The sequence below is a fragment of the Nycticebus coucang genome, chromosome X, assembly GCF_027406575.1.
Source record: "Nycticebus coucang isolate mNycCou1 chromosome X, mNycCou1.pri, whole genome shotgun sequence".
Taxonomy (NCBI): domain Eukaryota; kingdom Metazoa; phylum Chordata; class Mammalia; order Primates; family Lorisidae; genus Nycticebus; species Nycticebus coucang.
Genome location: NC_069804.1, coordinates 62,179,646 through 62,198,176, shown reverse-complemented (window position 1 = coordinate 62,198,176; position 18,531 = coordinate 62,179,646). Strand labels below are relative to the sequence as shown.

General features: G+C 41.1%; 1 non-coding gene across 1 annotated transcript; it reads left to right on the top strand.

Annotated features, from left to right (window-relative positions):
• The first annotated feature begins 10,669 nt into the window (after positions 1–10,669).
• LOC128578650 (U6 spliceosomal RNA) lies at positions 10,670–10,776 on the top strand. The gene has a single exon (XR_008377789.1). It is a non-coding gene; the product is annotated as a U6 spliceosomal RNA (small nuclear RNA).
• The last annotated feature ends 7,755 nt before the right edge of the window (positions 10,777–18,531 follow it).

Sequence of the window (18,531 nt, the reverse complement as noted above, 5' to 3'; positions counted from 1 at the left end):
TCGGCCCAGGCAGAACAAGCTGAAGCCGAGCCTGAGAACATACACTATGTTTCCTCAGACCTGGCAGCAAGACAAGACCAATAGAAAAGTGTATCAGAGAAATCGATGACACCACCACAGTTACTCTCTTTTTTTTTCTTTTATTAAATCATAGCTGTGTACATTAATATGATCATGGGGCACCATACACTTGGTTCATAGCTCGTTTGACACATTTTCATCACACTAGTTAACATAGCTTTCATAGCATTTTCTTAGTTATTTTGCTGAGACCTTTACATTCCACATTTACTAGGATTCACATATACCCTTGTAAGATGCACCGCAGGTGTAATCCCATTAATCCCCCTCCGTCCACCTACCTCCCCCCTCCCTCCCCTCCCTTTCCCCCTTCTCCCTATTCTTAGGTTGTAACTGGGTTATCACAGTTACTCTCTTAAAGGACGCCCAACGTGGAAGGCATGTGGGGCTGTAGGTTCTAGATCTGTACTTCTCGGGAGAGATGTGGAGAACTTACTACAGATACAGATTCCAGGCCCTGGGTCACAGAACTCAGTGAGCATAGCTTAAAAAATGAAATTTATTTTTTGAGACAGAGTCTTACTCTGTTGCCCCAGGCTAGAGTGCCATGGCATCAGCCTAGGTCACAGCAACCTCAAATTCCTAGGCTCAAGTGACCCTCTTGCCTCAGTCTCCCAAGTAGCGGGGAGTACATGTATGGGCTACTTCCCGCAGAATGGGGACCAAAGACCCCATTCTTGGCAAGGGAGGGAACCCCCAGAAAAAGGGAAAATTAAAAATTAAGCTGAAGGAGTTGGGACATTGCCTCTCTCCTACCCATTCCTCGGAGGAGATTAACACCAGTGGCGTTTTACTCCACAGTGAACTAGCGGAGTTTAACACCTCCCTAGGAATGTGTGTGTGTGTGTGTGTGTGTGTCTCCAGACAGAAGGCTGCCCACACACAAGGCTCAAGCTTTGGATTTCTCAAAACTGCTCAAATCCTTAAAGTTAATAATAATAACAATAGAAGCTGATATGCTCACTTAGAGAAATTGCTGTTGTCTTTTTTCCCTCCCTCAGCTTACCACCTGGGTAAAGAGATTTGAATAAAAGCTGAGTGGAATAGACACTCGGGCCACTTGCTGAGTCTCCAAATGGGTGGTGGTCCCCTGAGGTCTCACCTTTGAAAATTCTATTCTGTCTCATTTTTTTCTCTTTCTTTTATTTATTTATTCATTTATTTAAGACAGAGTCTTGCTATGTCGCCCTCTTGGGCTTAAGCGATTCTCTTGCCTCAGCCTCCCAAGTAGCTGGGACTACAGGCGCCCGCCACAATGCCTGGCTATTTTTTTGTTGCAGCATTTTAGTTGGCTGGGGTCGGGTTTGAACCTGTCACCCTCAGGTGTATGTGGTTGGTGCCGTAACCACTGCGCTTTGGGCGCTGAGCCTTGTGTCTCTTTATCGTCGTTCTTAACTTTGTATTTCTTCAGTCGGGCCAGTTCCTCGGGTCTTAGCAGACCCTGCCCTCAGGGTGGCACCCCACCATGCTACCACACCAGGCTAATTTTTCTATTCTTACTAAAGACGGGTCTTGCTCTTGTTCTTGTTGAACTCAAGAAGTCCTGCTAGGATTATAGGCCTGAGCCACCACACCTGACCACAATATCCCCTTATCTTAAAGTGGTTACATTTTCTTTTTCTTTTCTTTTTTTTTTTTTTTTGTGGTTTTTGGTCGGGGCTGGGTTTGAACCCGCCACCTCCAGCATATGGGACCGGCGCCCTACTCCTTGAGCCAGAGGCGCTGCCCAAAGTGGTTACATTTTCAAAGCATTTTTATTCTTGACTAAATTTATAGTCACCACTAAGTACATTACTAAGTGTTACTAAGTGTACTTCACACACTGAGTTTTTGACTGGCACCATGAAGAGATATAGGCATGGCCCATGCCGTACTCCCAGCTACTCTGGAGGCTGAGGCAAGAGGGTCCCTTGAGCCCAGGAGTTTGAGTCCAACTTGGGAAACATAACAAAGGCTGTCCCTAAAACACAAACAAGCAAAAAACTAAGAAGAGAAGGAGATTAGGATGAATATGGAGAGGGGACACAAGACAGGTTTATGCACATAGACACAACTATGTCTACAGACAACAAGAAAGCTAAAGAGAAAGACAAGGAGAAAAACTGAAGAAACAAACCTGGCCTATGTGAGGTGGTTCATGCCTGTAATCCTAGCACACTGGGAGACCAAGGCGGGTGGATTGCTTGATCTCAGGAGACCAGCCTGAGTAAGAGCGCGACCCTGCTGCTCTCAAAAATAGAAAAATTAGATGGGCATTGTGTCTGGCGCCTATGGTCCCAGCTACTTGGGAGGCTGAGGAAAGAGGATTGCTCGAGCCCAAGAATTTGAGGTTGTTGTGAGTTATAACACTACAGCACTCTACTCAGGGCTACAGAGTGAGACTCTATTTTACACCACCCCCCAAAAAAGAAGAGAAGACAAAAACCAAGAAGAAGAAAACAAACCTGCTAATACCTTGGTCTCAGACTTCTAGCCTCCAAAGCTGAGAAAATTATTTTTTATTGTTTAAGCCATCCAGACTGTGGTATTTCATTATGGCAGCCTTAACAAACTCTTAATAATACAGTTTATTATGTTAATATACTCAAAACTATTGAACTGTACACTTCCTTTGTTTTTTTGAGAGTCTCACTCTATTACCCTGGGTAGAGTGCCATGCATCAGTCTAGCTGATAGCAATCTCAAACTCTTGGATTCAAGCAATTCTCCAGCTTCAATTCACCCTCCAGAGTAACAGGATTATAGGTACCTGCCATGACACCTGGCTAGTTTTTCTATTTTTAGTAGAGACAGGGTCTTGCTCTTGCTCAGTCTGGTCTTGAGCTCCTGAGTTGAAAGGGATTCTCCAGAGTGAACTGTACACTTTACATGGGTGAAACTTATAGTATGTAAATAATATCTCAATAAATATTGCTGTTCCTAGAAAATTATTGTAGATGATTCTCTCACACAGCAAAGATGGCAAACTTTGCACTAAACCATGTTAACAAACAGTTCTGATACTTCTGCCTGTCCCTGTGCTGAATACTGTTAGGCCATGAAATTTGGTCAGAAGCTCAAGAAGCTTGAAGTCTGGTAGCATATTATCAGTGCCCAGGGTAAGCCTATGTTTTGAAAGACCTGAATCAGATACAATTTTGCAAGCTCTCTTTAAGACAAATAGTACAAGGTCATGTGGTGCCTCACACCTATAATCCTAGCACTCTGAGAAACCAAGGTGGGTGGATTGCTTGAGCTTACAAGCCTGAGCAAGAGTGAGACCTTGTCTATAGTAAAAATAGAAAAATTAGCTGGGTGTTGTAGTAGGCATCTGCAGTCACTGCTACTCAGGAGACTGAGGCAAGAGGATCACCTGAGCCTAAGAGACTGAAGTTGCTGTGAGCTATGACACTATGGCAGTCTACCCAGGGCAACAGAGTGAGACTCTCAAAAAAGTACAAAATTAGGTATAAAATATTTCTTTAAAGTTATAAAAGAAATCACAAATTTTATAAATTACAAATTTTTAAAAACTGACAAATGTCATTAACATCTTAAAAAACAGAAAAAGCATTGGCTCAGCACCTGTAGCTCAAGAGGCTAAGGCTCCAGCCACATACACCAGAGCTGGCGGGTTTGAATCCAGCCCAGGCCTGCCAAACAACAATGACAACTATAACCAAAAAATAACTGGGCATTGTGGTGGGTGCCTGTAGTCCCAGCTACTTGGGAGGCTGAGGCAAGAGAATCGCTTAAGTCCAGGAGATGGAGGTTGCTGTGAGCTATGATGCCATTGCCATGGCACTCTACCCAGGGTGACAGCTTGAGGCTCTCTCTCTCAAAAAAAAAAAAAAGCAGAAAAAGCAAAATATTTTTATCAGTGATTCATCTCTCTACTAATTTTTCCTACATGTTTTTGGTTATATACTTTTTAATATCCTCTTTATATGACAGTAATTTCATAATATTTCCTAGAGAGAATACAAAGAATTGATTTCAATTCAATTTGGTTGGTCAATTTGTTGAATTATCTAGTTTCTTTTATATGTGAGCTGTAAGATTTCAAGGTATTTTAACTTTTCTTGTGCAGTGACAAATCTTAAACACTATTCAAATTGACCAGGGTCAGTAACCAGGGAGCTGGAAGTGGCCTGTGTAAGCATGTGGTCCTGAGGCTCAAGTTTTATTAGTTCTATGATAAATCCAGGAGCTCAGGGACCCATGACAGTCGAGCAGAGAGGTTCCCTGACTCACCCTTGAGGATTGTGGCAGTCCGTTGGAGAAAATGATTGTTAAAATTTCAGCAGAATTTTGCTGAGTGTTAAAGAGTTTGGGGGGAGGGCTGGTACTAAAAAAGATGAAAGAGCCTCTGTATAGAGGAAACAGTGTGTGTGTAAATACACGGAAGCAGGAAAAAACATGATGTGTGATGATAAATATAAGCATTCTCAGCTCCAAAGACTCATTTTCATAGACTCAGCAATCTAGACTGAGTTCAAAGAGGTACTGAGAACATCGGTTCAAGTTCCCAGGATATAGGGCCTCAACCATACATGGAGAGAGTAGGCCTGCTATATATCCCCACCCATGGAGTCATCCTCTGGGCTCTAAACGAACCAAAGCCTCTGAGAAAACACTGAGACAAATCTGAGACTGAGATAAATGTCCAGTGCTGAGTAGCCTAAATGACAGGCTTCTTCACCTTTTCTGGCAATCTGGTGAAGCCAATATATCCTTTCCTAGAATAATGTTTTTAAATGCATAAAATAAAATATATGATTACAAAAGAAATAAAGTACATTTAAGATAAAATTATCAAAACTAATACAAAAACACCCTTCTAAGTTGCATAATTGTTTTTAAAATTATAATTAAAAATTTCAAAAACTAATTGTAATGTATGTGCCTCTTTATTAATGCAATAAAAATTATGATCTGCTAGCAGGTTAAATGACTGCTGTGATGTTGAAGTAATGATGATTATAAACAATATTTTAAAGATCTACTGTAAAAAAATATGTATATTGGTAACAAAATCATAGAAACTTAACATTTCTGTTCCTAGAAAACTATTGTAGATGATTCTCTCTCACAGCAAAGATGGCAAATTTTGCACTAAACCATGTTAACAAACAGTTCTGATACTTCTGCCTGTCCCTGTGCTGAATACTGCTAGGCCATGAAAAAATTACTCTAATTAGTTGGCATATTCATTATAGAAAGAAATGCTGCCAGGTGTGGTAGCTCACACCTGTAATCCTAGCACTCTGGGAGGTCCAGGCAATTGAATAGCTTGAGCTCTGGAGTTTGAGACCAGCCTGATAAAGAATGAAACCCAATCTCTACCAAAAATAAAAAAAAAAAACTAGATAGGCATTGTGGTGGGCACCTATAGTCCCTGTCACTTGGGAAGCTGAGGCAAGAGGATTGCTTGAGACTGGGAGTTTGACTTTGTCAAAAAAGAAAGAAAGAAAGAGAAAAACAATGACAATTGCAACAACAACAGCAAAAAATAGCTGGGTGTTGTGGTGGGCGCCTGTAGTCCCAGCTACTTGGGAGGCTGAAGCAAGAGAATCACTTAAGCCTAAGAGTTTGAGGTTGCTGTAATCTGTGACACCACAGCTTACCCAGGGTGACAGCTTGAGACTCTGTCTCAAAAAAAAAAAGAGAGAGAGAAGAAAGGCAGGGAAGGGAAGGGAAAGTTAAGTTTCATTCTAAAAAGAAAGTGATGTTCCATTCTAAAGTAATATTCTGAGCTCTGCAAAATGAAACTCATATTGCACCCTCAGAATGAAACCTTTGGTTGGAGCAGCAATCTATCATATCTAGGGTGAGCCTTTCACTATGTGGTGTAAGACAGAGTACCCCTAGCAGTAAGAGCACCCAAATTGAGTTCTACAGACAAAAATTTCCAGGTCAAGTTCCCTCAAACTGATCTGCCAAACTGAGTCCAAAGATTGAGTCCTTCAGGCTAAACTCCAGACTAATTTACCTGTAGGTCCACTTGGGTTGTTCAGATTGAACCCAAGAATAAGCCCCCAGAGTGGATGCCTAAACTCAGTCCCTAAACTGATTCTCCAGATTGAAATCTCTAGACTAAGCTCCTATATGGAAACTGAAATACCCGGTGACAATGTTAAAACTTATCTGAGCTCTGTGCTCCTGGAAAGCAGTCATGGGCAAAAAAAAAAAAAAAATTCCCCTCACCCTTATGTGCTCTGAGGAAAGGCTAACCACAAAGTATCTCCCTGCTCCCATGTATTCCAAGATAAGACATATCTCTACCTTTTCTCAGTGACTCAGATAAAACCTATCTTGTATCCTTGCCCATCACCCCATAAAATTTGTAGATTATTAATCCATGTCTACTTGCCTCCATAAAATCCAAGTCCCCTTCTTTTTCTTTCAGATGTTTCTTAATAGTGTATGGTCTCCCTATTGCAATATCCTGAAAAACATCATCTACTTAATTTCCCAGTGCATTTTGTCTTTCACACCATTCTCAATCCCCATAACAGGGTACACTGTATTCAGGTCCTCAGAATAACTGCCTCATTCATTCACTCATTTGCCAAATGTTCATTGAACGGTGACTATGTGCCAGGTACTGTGCTAGGAGCCAACAAGAAAAACAAAGGCTCTGCTTTCGTAGGGCTTACATTTGAGTGAGGATAAAAGAGAAGGGAGGGTGATCAAGGAAAGTGCTTCTGAAGATGTAACATTTAAGGTGTGCTCAGAAAGAGGAGATGGAGGGCCACAAGAAGTTTTCAAGAAAAGAGAACAGAAAACACAAAGGCCAAGGAGACAGTACTTAGTAGGAGAAGGAAAGAACTACAGGAAATGAGGTGAGTGACACAGGCAGGTGCCTTATTTGTCATGGTGAGAAGTTTAAATTTTATTTTATTTTATTTTTAGTTAGTTTTTTTTTTCTTTTTTTTTTTTTTCTGGAGACAGTCTTACTCTGTTGCCCAAAGCTAGAGTGTCATGGTGTCATAAGTCTCAGCAACCTCAAACTCATGGGCTCAAGTGATCCTCTTGCCTCAGCCTTCCAAGTAGCTGTGACTACCACAGGCGCCTGCCCCAATGCCCAGCTAACTTTTTTTTTTTAGTATAGATAGGGTCTCACTCTTGCTCAGGCTGGTCTTGAATGCCTGAGCTCAAGTGATTCACCCGCCTTGGTCTCCCAGAGTGCTAGGATTACAGGTGTGAGGCACCACACCTGGCTTAAATTTTATTTTAAATGCAACACAAATTTTTATACAGGGAAATTAAATTATCAGATTTACTTTTTTTTTTTTTTTTTTGTAGAGACAGAGTCTCACTTTACGGCCCTCAGTAGAGTGCCATGGCATCACACAGCTCACAGCAACCTCCAACTCCTGGGTTTAAGCGATTCTCTTGCCTCAGCCTCCCAAGTAGCTGGGACTACAGGCGCCCGCCACAATGCCCGGCTATTTTTCGGTTGCAGTTCAGCCGGGGCTGGGTTTGAACCCGCCACCCTCAGTATATGGGGCCGGCGCCTTACTGACTGAGCCACAGGTGCCGCCCACTTGTTTGTTTTTTTTTTGACACAGAGTTTCACTCTGTCCCCCTGGGTAAAATGCTATGGCATCATCACAACTTAGAGCAACCTCAAAGTCTTGGTCTTGAGCAAACTTCTTGCCTCAACCTTCTAGTAGCTGGGACTATAGGTGGGCACCACTATGGCTAGCTAGTTTTTCTAGTTTTAGTAGAGATGGGGTCAAGCTCAGAGAACTTCAACATTTAGAAGTCAGCAAAAGAGACTGAGAAGAAACAAAGCAGAAGACTGAGGAGGGATTGGTTTGCAGTTTTTGGTTGGGGCTAGATTTGAACCCACCACCTCCAGCATATGGGGCCGGTGCCCTACTCTTTTAAGCCACAGGCACCGCCCGCCTGGCTATTTTTTTGTTGCAGTTGTCATTGTTTAGCAGGCCCAGGCCAGGTTCAAATCCACCAGCCTCAGTGTATGTGGCTAGCACCCTAACCACTGTGCTATGGGCACTGAACCTTAAGTGGGACTCTTAAAGAGGGTAGATAACAGAGCACATGCATGTGCTGATGGGAATGGACCCAAAGAAGAGAAACTGGTGCTGTAAGAGAGATGAGAGTAACCAAAAGAGCAAAGTCTTTGAGTAGGCAAGAGGAGTTGAGAGCAGAAGTGAAGTAACTTGTCTTTGACAGGAGGAGGCACAGTTCCTCTATGTGACAAGTCAGAAAAAGAGGAAATTTGGTACAAATAGGATTGTAGATTTGGTGATATGATAAGGAAATTCCCATCTGAATGTGTCTACCTTCTTAAGGAAAGGTAAGAGAGGCCATCAATTGAAGGTAAGGACAGAGACTGGGATGAACAAGGTTTGGGAGGGGAGGAGAAGGTATGAAATGTTCATCTCTGAGAGTGGGGAAGTGATCATAGCAGGGATGCTGTGCTAGTAATGCCTATTTGAGGTCTGCAGTCAAATAATTTAGAGTGAAATCACTGGCTTGTGTGTGTTTGTTTTCTCTAGTGACATTTAGCTGCTCTCATGCAGCTGTAGAGGAGGCAGGGCATTGACTAACCTAAGCTGTGTTTGGTCAAGTTAGTATAAAGATGGGAGGTAAGAACTGTATTATTAATAGTTTTCTCTGCTGTGTAACAAATTTAGAAGCTTAAAATAGCACACATGTATTATCTCACAGTTTATGTGTGTTGGGACTATGGGAACAAATTATCTGGGTCTTCTCCTTCAGGTCCAGTTAGATTGCAATCTTATCAGAAGCTTGACTAGGGAAATTAGACTAGACTCCCAACCTACCTCTGGTTATTGAAAGAATTAATCTTGAAGCTGTAGGACTGAGATCCTCATTTTCTCACTAGCTTATAGCCAGAGATGGCCCTCAACAGCTAATAGTGAGTTTTTTGCCATGTGGTCCTCTCACAACATGGCAGGTTACTTTTTTTTTTTTTTGAGACAGAGCCTCAAGCCCTCACCCTGGGTAGAGTGCTGTGGTATCACAGCTCACAGCAACCTCCAACTCCTGGGCTCAAGCAATTCTCCTGCCTCTGCCTCAAGCTCGGCTATTTTTTTGGTTTCAACCATCATTGTTGCTTGGCAGGCCTGGGCTGGATTCAAACCCACCAGCTCAGGTGTATGTGGCTGGTGCCTTAGCCGCATGAGCCACAGGTGCCGAGCTGGCAGGTTACTTCTTTAAAGCTGATGAAAGAGACTCTTTCTAACTCCAGTATACCAAGATGGGGTCTTAGGAAAGTGATATTCCTAAGAATCTGGAATCACTTTTGCCATATTCTTTTTTTTGTCATAAATAACGTTTATTGTGGGATTTTTGAATATACCTTTTTCTTTCCTTTTTTTTTGAGATGTCAAGTTACTTTATTTCACATACTTTTTTTTTTTCCAGGTTACACTGATTGCATTTGTTAGGTAAAGTCCCTCTTACAATCATGTCTTGCCCCCAGAAGGTGTGGCACACACCAAGGCCTCACCCCTCTCCCTTCGTCCCTCTCTCTGCTTTTCCTTCCCCCTGCATGACCTCAATTGTCATTAATTGTCCTCATATCAAAATTGAGTACATAGGATTCATGCTTCTCCATTCTTGTAATGCTTTACTAAGAATAATGTCTTCCACTTCCATCCAGGTTAATACGAAGGATGTAAAGTCTCCATTTTTTTAATGGCTGAATAGTATTCCATGGTATACATATACCACAGCTTGTTAATCCATTCCTGGGTTGGTGGGCATTTAGGTTGTTTCCACATTTTGGTGATTGTAAATTGAGCTGCAATAAACAGTCTAGTACAAGTGTCCTTATGATAAAAGGATTTTTTTACTTCTGGGTAGATGCCCAGTAATGGGATTGCAGGATCAAATGGGAGGTCTAGCTTGAGTGCTTTGAGGTTTCTCCATACTTCCTTCCAGAAAGGTTGTACTAGTTTGCAGTCCCACCAGCAGTGTAAAAGTGTTCCCTTCTCTCCACATCCATGCCAGCATCAGCAGTTTTGAGTTCTGAGATGTGGGCCATTCTCACTGGGGTTAGATGGTATCTCAGGGTGGTTTTGATTTGCATTTCTCTAATATATAGGGATTATGAACATTTTTTCATGTGTTTGTTAGCCATTCGTCTGTCTTCTTTAGAGAAGGTTCTATTCATGTCTCTTGCCCATTGATGTATGGGATTGTTGGCTTTTTTCATGTGGATTAATTTGAGTTCTCTCTAGATCCTAGTTATCAAGCTTTTGTCTGATTGAAAATATGCAAATATCCTTTCCCATTGTGTAGGTTGTCTCTTTGCTTTGGTTGTTGTCTCCTTAGCTGTACAGAAGCTTTTCAGTTTAATGAAGTCCCATTTGTTTATTTTTGTTGTTGTTGCAATTGCCATGGCAGTCTTCTTCATGAAGTCTTTCCCCAGGCCAATATCTTCCAGTGTTTTTCCTATGCTTTCTTTGAGGATTTTTATTGTTTCATGCCTTAAATATAAGTCCTTTATCCATCTGGAATCGATTTTTGTGAGTGGGGAAAGGTGTGGGTCCAGTTTCAGTCTTTTACATGTGGATATCCAGTTCTCCCAACACCATTTATTGAATAGGGAGTGCTCGCTTCGGCAGCACATATACTAAAATTGGAACGATACAGAGAAGATTAGCATGGCCCCTGGGCAAGGATGACACGCAAATTCGTGAAGCGTTCCATATTTAAAAAAAAAAAAAAAAAAAAAAAAGAATAGGGAATCTTTCCCCCAAGATATGTTCTTGTTTGGTTTATCGAAGATTAGGTGGTTGTAAGATGTTAGTTTCATTTCTTGGTTTTCTATTCGATTCCAAGTGTCTATGTCTCTATTTTTGTGCCAGTATCATGCTGTCTTGACCACTATGGCTTTCTAGTACAGACTAAAATCTGGTATGCTGATGCCCTCAGCTTTATTTTTATTACTAAGAACTGCCTTAGCTATATGGGTTTTTTTCTGGTTCCATACAAAACGCAGAGTCATTTTTTCCAAATCTTGAAAGTACGATGTTGGTATTTTTATAGGAATGCAATTGAATAGGTAGATTGCTTTGGGAAGTATAGACATTTTAACAATGTTGATTCTGCCCATCCATGAGCATGGTGTGTTCTTCCATTTGTTAAAATCCTCTGCTATTTCCTTTCTGAGGATTTCATAATTTTCTTTTTTTTTTCATTTTCTCAAGTGATTTTAATTCTACTAATTGCTCTCAGAAGCATTTAGGTAGTGTTGAGAAATTTTAGAGATTAATTTCAATACATCTTTAGCACTACAATATTACAGTAGTTTTAGTTTTTAGTTGTAACTACAGGTTTAGCTCAACTTATTGTAAATAATTATGCAAATTAGAAACACCATTCTGTCAAACCAATTTGCCAAATCGGATTTACTTTCGGCTAGAAAAATTCTGACTTCACTTTTCAAGTCAAATCAATGTGTGTCCTAGTGACCACATTTCATTTCTGAATTCCAAGATAGAAATAACACTGAACCCTAATACCTCAATATGAGTTTGTCCCCGAGATAAGGTAAGGCATCTTTCTTTTTAGGTATTTCTTTCCTTTTTATTTATTTAAGAATTTTTTTTTTTTTCTGTTTTTGGCCGGGGCTGGGTTTGAACCCACCACCTCTGGTATATGGGGCCGGCACCCTACTCCTTTGAGCCACAGGCGGCGCCCCTTATTTAAGAATTTTTAAAATAAGTTTATTCCCCAGTGACCGAGGAGACTGGCAGACTCTTGTCTCAAAAGTACCAGGGTCCTCGTTTCAGGTATTTCTAACCCACGCTATCTTTGCTTTCTTCCAGGACACTCCCTCAGGCAAAATGCCACCACTGATTATACTAGGGTGTGGAAGAGTGGAAGACCTTTCAATGAAAATTCTCTTCAACTGCATGGTTTCCAAGTGAGGCCTATGTCCGTCCGAAAAAAATACAGAAGAAAGAAAATTCTCATCCCTACCGTCTCGAATGACTGAATTTAAGAACACCACAATACAGGCCGAAATATTCCGTTTATAATGCCTTGTCTCGCTTTTAAAGTATAGGGGAAGCACATACCAGCATCCGAGCAGCACTAAGAGGAATAGTTTTTAGAACCTGGCAAGACAGCTGCTCTCCATTCTTCCCAGATACGTCGGGGGCGGGTGGCTGCCCGCTCCCAGACAGCTCCAGCTAAGCCCTGACCACCAGCCCGGCTTGTTCTGCGCTGCGAAAGCCAGGCAGATGCCGCAGCTGGGTCAGGACAAACCGCTCATGAAAGAGATGGAATTGCCGTTCTGGAGGTTAGAAAGCCAAGGACCCCACCACGTTAAACGGCCCTGGAGAAAAGCCAGAACCGCAGGTAGGAGCCCAGCGTGGAGCGGTAGGGGAAGACTCCATAATTTTCTTTATAGAGATCCTTCACCTCCTTCGTTAGGTATATTCCTAGGTATTTCATTTTCTTTGAAACTATGGTGAAGGGAGTTGTGTCCTTAATTAGATTCTCATCTTCACTGTTATTGGCATATACAAAGGCTCCTGACTTGTGGACATTGATTTAATGAAAATTAAATTGATTTTATATCCTGAAACATTACTGTATTTTTTTTTGAAAATATTGAAATATTTGAAGTCATTTATTGAAATATTTGAAGTCATTTATTTTTCTTAGGTTTTCTGCTCAACCACTGCCTCCAATTTATTTGATTCATCATGGAAAAATACACATCAGAGAATGGAATCTTTCTGGAGAAGAGTGGATATTTCCTGCAAGACAGAACTCCATCATAAGGAAATTCATGCTGCAGGGAGGCGGAGCAAGATGGCAACCGAGTAACAGCTTCCTTGCATCTGGGCACCGTGAGTCGGGGGAGATAGGACTCCAGGCATCTCTGGCTGGCGGGAACTGCCTATCATCACTCCTATGAGGCTACAGGGAGTCAGCGAGAGACTTCTGGACCCCAAGAGGAGGACTAAAACAGTGGAAAACCGGCAAGTGGTCGCGTGTGTTCAATCCGTCTAAACCCGCCCACAACTGTAAGTTCAGTAGCAGCGAGACTGCAAACCAGAAAGGCCTTACCTGTGAACTGTTTTGGTGTCCTTGGACTTGGCACTGAGTTGAACTGCCTTGGGGAAGGCCTGAGCGGGAGTGCGGAGAACTTTGGCCGTTGTCTAGGGCCCCAGTCTGAGCCGCTGAGCCAGACGGAGCTAATAGTGTTTGGCGGTGGGTCACACGGATCCATTGTCAGTGATCTGCCCCGGCAAGCTCCGCCCTCAGGGTCGCAGAGCTAGAAACGGGTGGGAGCTGGTAACCCAGCAACCAAGTAGCCTAAGGGTGGGGTCTGAGCCGCCTTGCAGCCCTAACCCTCAGGGGCAGAGTGAGACCGGTTTTGGCACCCTGGGTAAGTGGATAGCCACTTCAGCAGTGATTCCAGCAAGAAAGCTGGGAAAGCTTCTGCTCAGCAAGTTTACAAGTTCAAAGTGCCTTTTAAGTGGGCTGAAGAGAGATTTAGGGTGTCTACCTGCTGGGGTTTGAGAAATCAGCTGCCTCCAGTCGTTTCAGAACTGTGACTAACATCTCATACCCCATAAGACCACGTGTTGCCCAGACAATATTCAATAACATATACAAACTGCTTTGTTTTTGGTTGTGTATTTTTTCTTTTATTTTTTTTGTTTGTTTATTTTGACGTTGTTGATGTTCTTTTGTTTTTTAATTTCAATTTTTTCCATACAGATCCCTTTTTCTTTCTCAATTTTTCTAGTTTAATTATAATTTCCCATTGCTGCCTTTTTTAATAACTACAACTTCATTTTTGCTAGTGTTTCTACCGCTATCATTTGGTTTTTCACCCCATTGTATCCCCGTAAAGTTTTCTGTTTGCTTGTTTTGGTTTGATTTATAGCATTTTTGTCTTTCCTCTCTACTTGGTGGAGGTGGGGTACTGTGTCTGATCAGGTTAGCAAAGAGCTGCTGACCTCAAGGGAACCACCCAACTGGGGCACCCCCAGAAGGTGGGGTTTTTTAAGGTTGTGTCAAAGTACCCTACTGTACACCTATATTGCCCTGTCTCCCTCTTTCTGTGCCTCTCTTCTTTTTGTCAATATTCCTTATCCCCACCCCCTCTCCTTTCTCTACCTTTCTTTTTTTTTTTTTTCTTATCACTCGGTCCTTCTTTCTTTCATCCCTTTTTTGCTCTTCAATCTCCTCACCCTTCTGGTCCTGTAACCCTTAGTCCACAGGCACGAGATCTTAAAGAGCAAGAGGAAGTGAAAGGAAAATTAGGGCAAGGAAACAGATAAAAGAAATCACTCATGAGGAAGAATCAGCAGAAAACTCCAGGCAACATGAAGAACCAGTCCAGAACGACCCCGCCAAGGGACCATGAGGTAGCTACTACAGAGGATTCCACCTATACAGAAATGTTAGGAATGACAGAAAGGGAATTTAGAATACACATGTTGAAAACAATGAACGAAATGATGGAAACAATGAAGGAAACTGCTAATAAAGTGGAAAATAACCAAAAGGAAATCCAAAAACAGAATCAAATCAGAGATGAACGATATGAAGAATATAAAAAGGATATAGCAGAGCTGAAGGAAATGAAACAGTCAATCAGGGAACTTAAAGATGCAATGGAAAGTATCAGCAACAGGTTAGACCATTCAGAAGAAAGAATTTCAGAGGTAGAAGACAAAGTTTTTGAGATAACTCAGATAGTAAAAGAGGCAGAAAAGAAGAGAGAGAAAGCAGAACGTTCACTGTCAGAATTATGGGACTTTATGAAGCGTTCCAACATACGAGTTATAGGAATTCCAGAAGGGGATGAAGAATGCCCCAGAGGAATGGAAGCCATACTAGAGAATATTATAAAAGGAAATTCATGCTGCAATTTGTATCAAATCAATAATCAAATCACTAGGTAAACACACCCTTCCCACCTCTCCCCCACATTAACTCCTGATAACAATACACAGTTCCCTTTAATTCTCAATTATTCACCCTGTGCAATGTCTGCCATTTAATCGCCCAAGCAGGATGAACCAGAGCAACATAACTGAGTTCATTATTCTGGGCTTCACCCAAAACCCTGAACTCCAGGGAATTCTCTTCCTTGTTTTTCTTTTTTTTTTTTTTGCAGAAAAAAGCATTTTTATTGACCTCAAACGATTAATTATGAATCATTTATCAGAGAACTGGTATGAAATTTTTTTTTCTTTTGTTTTAAAGCAGTGTCGTCTTTTTTTTTATTAAATCATAACTGTATACATTGATATGATCATGGGGCATCATACACTCACTTCATAAACCATTTGACACATTTTTATCACAGTGGTTAACATAGCCTTTCTGGCGTTATCTCAGTTACTGTGCCAAAACATTTACATTCTACATTTACCAAGTTTCGCAAATACCCCTGTAAGACGCACCACAGGTGTGATCCCACCGATCCCCCTCCCTCTACCCACCCCCCCCTTCCCACTTCCCCCTATTGTTAAGTTGTAGCTGGGTTATAGCTTTCATGTGAGAGTCCCAAATTAGTTTCATAGTAGGGCTGTGAACATTGGGTACTTTTTCTTCCATTCTTGGGATACATTACTAAGAAGAATATGTTCCAGCTCCATCCATGTAAACATGAAAGAGGTAAAGTCTCCATCTTTCTTTAAGGCTGCATAGTATTCCATGGTGTACATATACCACAATTTATTAATCCATTTGTGGATCGATGGGCATCACATGAAAGCTATAACCCAGTTACAACCTAACAATAGGGGGAAGTGGGAAAGGGAGGGGGGTGTGGTGGGTAGAGGGAGGGAGATCGGTGGGATCACACCTGTGGTGCATCTTACAGGGGTATTTGCGAAACTTGGTAAACGTAGAATGTAAATGTTTTGGCACAGTAACTGAGATAACGCCGGAAAGGCTATGTTAACCACTGTGATAAAAATGTGTCAAATGGTTTATGAAGTGAGTGTATGATGCCCCATAATCACATCATTGTATACAGTTATGATTTAATAAAAAAAAAATAAATAAAAAGAAAGAGGTAAAGTCTCCATCTTTCTTTAAGGCTGCATAGTATTCCATGGTATACATATACCACAATTTATTAATCCATTCATGGATCGATGGGCACTTGGGCTTTTTCCATGACTTAGCTATTATGAATTGGGCTGCAATAAACATTCTGGTACAAATATCTTTGTTATGTTGTGATTTTTGGTCTTCTGGGTATATGCCCAGCAGAGGAATTACAGGATTGAATGGCGGATCTATTTTTAGATCTCTGAGTGTTCTCCACATATCTTTCCAAAAGGAATGTATTAATTTGCATTCCCACCAGCAGTGCAGAAGTGTTCCCTTTTCTCCGCATCCACGCCAACATCTCTGGTCTTGAGATTTTGTGATATAGGCTAGTCTCATTGGAGTTAGATGATATCTCAAAGTAGTTTTGATTTGCATTTCTCTGATGATTAAAGATGATGAGCATTTTTTCATATGTCTGAAGGCCTTGCGCCTGTCTTCTTCAGAGAAGTTTCTCTTCAAATCCCTTGCCCAGCCTGCGATGGGATCCCTTGTTTTTTTCTTGCTGATGCGTTTGAGTTCTCTGTGGATTCTGGTTATTAAACCTTTGTCAGAGATATACCCTCCAAATATCTTCTCCCATTCTGAGGGCTGTCTGCTTGCTCTGCTTACTGTGTTCTTAGCTGTGCAGAAGCTTTTTAGTTTGATCAAGTCCCACTAGTGTATTTTTGAAGCTGCTTCAATTGCCCTGGGGGTTCTACTCATGAAATACTCACCCAGACCAATTTCTTCAAGGGTTTTCCCTGCATTCTCCTCTAGAATTTTTATAGTTTCATGTTTTAAGTTTAAATCTTTAATCCAATGAGAGTCTATCTTAGTTAATGGTGAAAGGTGTGGGTCCAATTTCAGTCTTCTGCAGGTTGCCAGCCAGTTCACCCAGCACCATTTGTTAAATAGGGAATCTTTTCCCCACTGAATGTTTTTAATTGGCTTGTCAAAAATCAAATAGCGGTAAGTAGCTGGATTCATCTCTTGGTTCTCTATTCTGTTCCAGATATCTACTTCTCTGTTTTTGTGCCAATACCATGCTGTTTTGATCACTATCGATTTGTAGTAAAGTCTGAGGTCTGGTAGTGTGATTCCTCCTGTTCTGTTTTTATTTCTGAGTAATGTCTTGGCTATTCGAGGTTTCTTCTGATTCCATATAAAATGAAGTAATGTTTTTTCAAGATCTTTAAAATATGACAGTGGAGCTTTAATAGGGAGTGCATTGAAATTATATATTGCTTTGGGTAGTATGGACATTTTGATAATGTTGATTCTTCCCAGCCATGAGCATGGTATGTTTTTCCATTTGTTAACATTTTCAGCTATTTCTTTTCTTAGAGTTTCATAGTTCTCTTTATAGAGATCTTTCACGTCTTTTGTTAGGTAAATTCCCAAATATTTCATCTTCTTTGGCACTACTGTGAATGGGATAGAGTCCTTAACTGCTTTTTCAATTTGACTGTTGTTGGTGTATATAAAGGCTACCGATTTATGAATGTTGATTTTGTAACCTGAGACGCTGCTGTATTCCTTGATCACTTCTAGGAGTTTTGTAGTAGAGTCCCTAGTGTTTTCCAGATACACAATCATATCATCTGCGAAGAGCGAGAGTTTGATTTCTTCTGACCCTATATGGATACCATTGATCGCCTTTTCTTCCCTAATTGCGGTGGCTAAAACTTACATTACAATGTTGAAAAGCAATGGAGACAATGGGCAGCCTTGTCTGGTTCCAGATCTGAGTGGAAATGATTCCAATTTAACTCCATTCAATATGATATTGGCTGTGGGTTTGCTGTAGATAGCCTCTATCAGTTTAAGAAAAGTCACTTCTAGACCAATTTTCTTGAGTGTTCTGATCATGAAGGGATGCTGGATATTATCAAAAGCTTTTTCTGCATCAATTGAGAGAATCATATGGTCTTTGTTTTTTAATTTGTTTATGTGCTGAATTACATTTATGGATTTACGTATATTGAACCAGCCTTGAGACCCTGGGATAAAACCAACTTGGTCATGATGTATAATTTGTTTGATGTGTTGCTGGATTCTGTTTGTTAGGATCTTGTTGAATATTTTTGCATCTATATTCATTAGTGATATTGGTCTATAATTTTCTTTTCTTGTTGGGTCTTTTCCTGGTTTGGGTATCAGGGTGATGTTTGCTTCATAGAACGTGTTGGGTAGTCTTCCTTCTTTTTCTACATTTTGGAACAGGTTGAGTAATATAGGTACTAATTCCTCTTTAAAGGTTTGGTAGAATTCTGACGTGAAACCATCTGGTCCTGGGCTTTTCTTTTTAGGGAGGTTTTGTATAATTGATGCTATTCCTGAACTTGATATGGGTCTGTTCAACATTTCCACTTGATTCTGGTTAACTCTTGGAAGGTG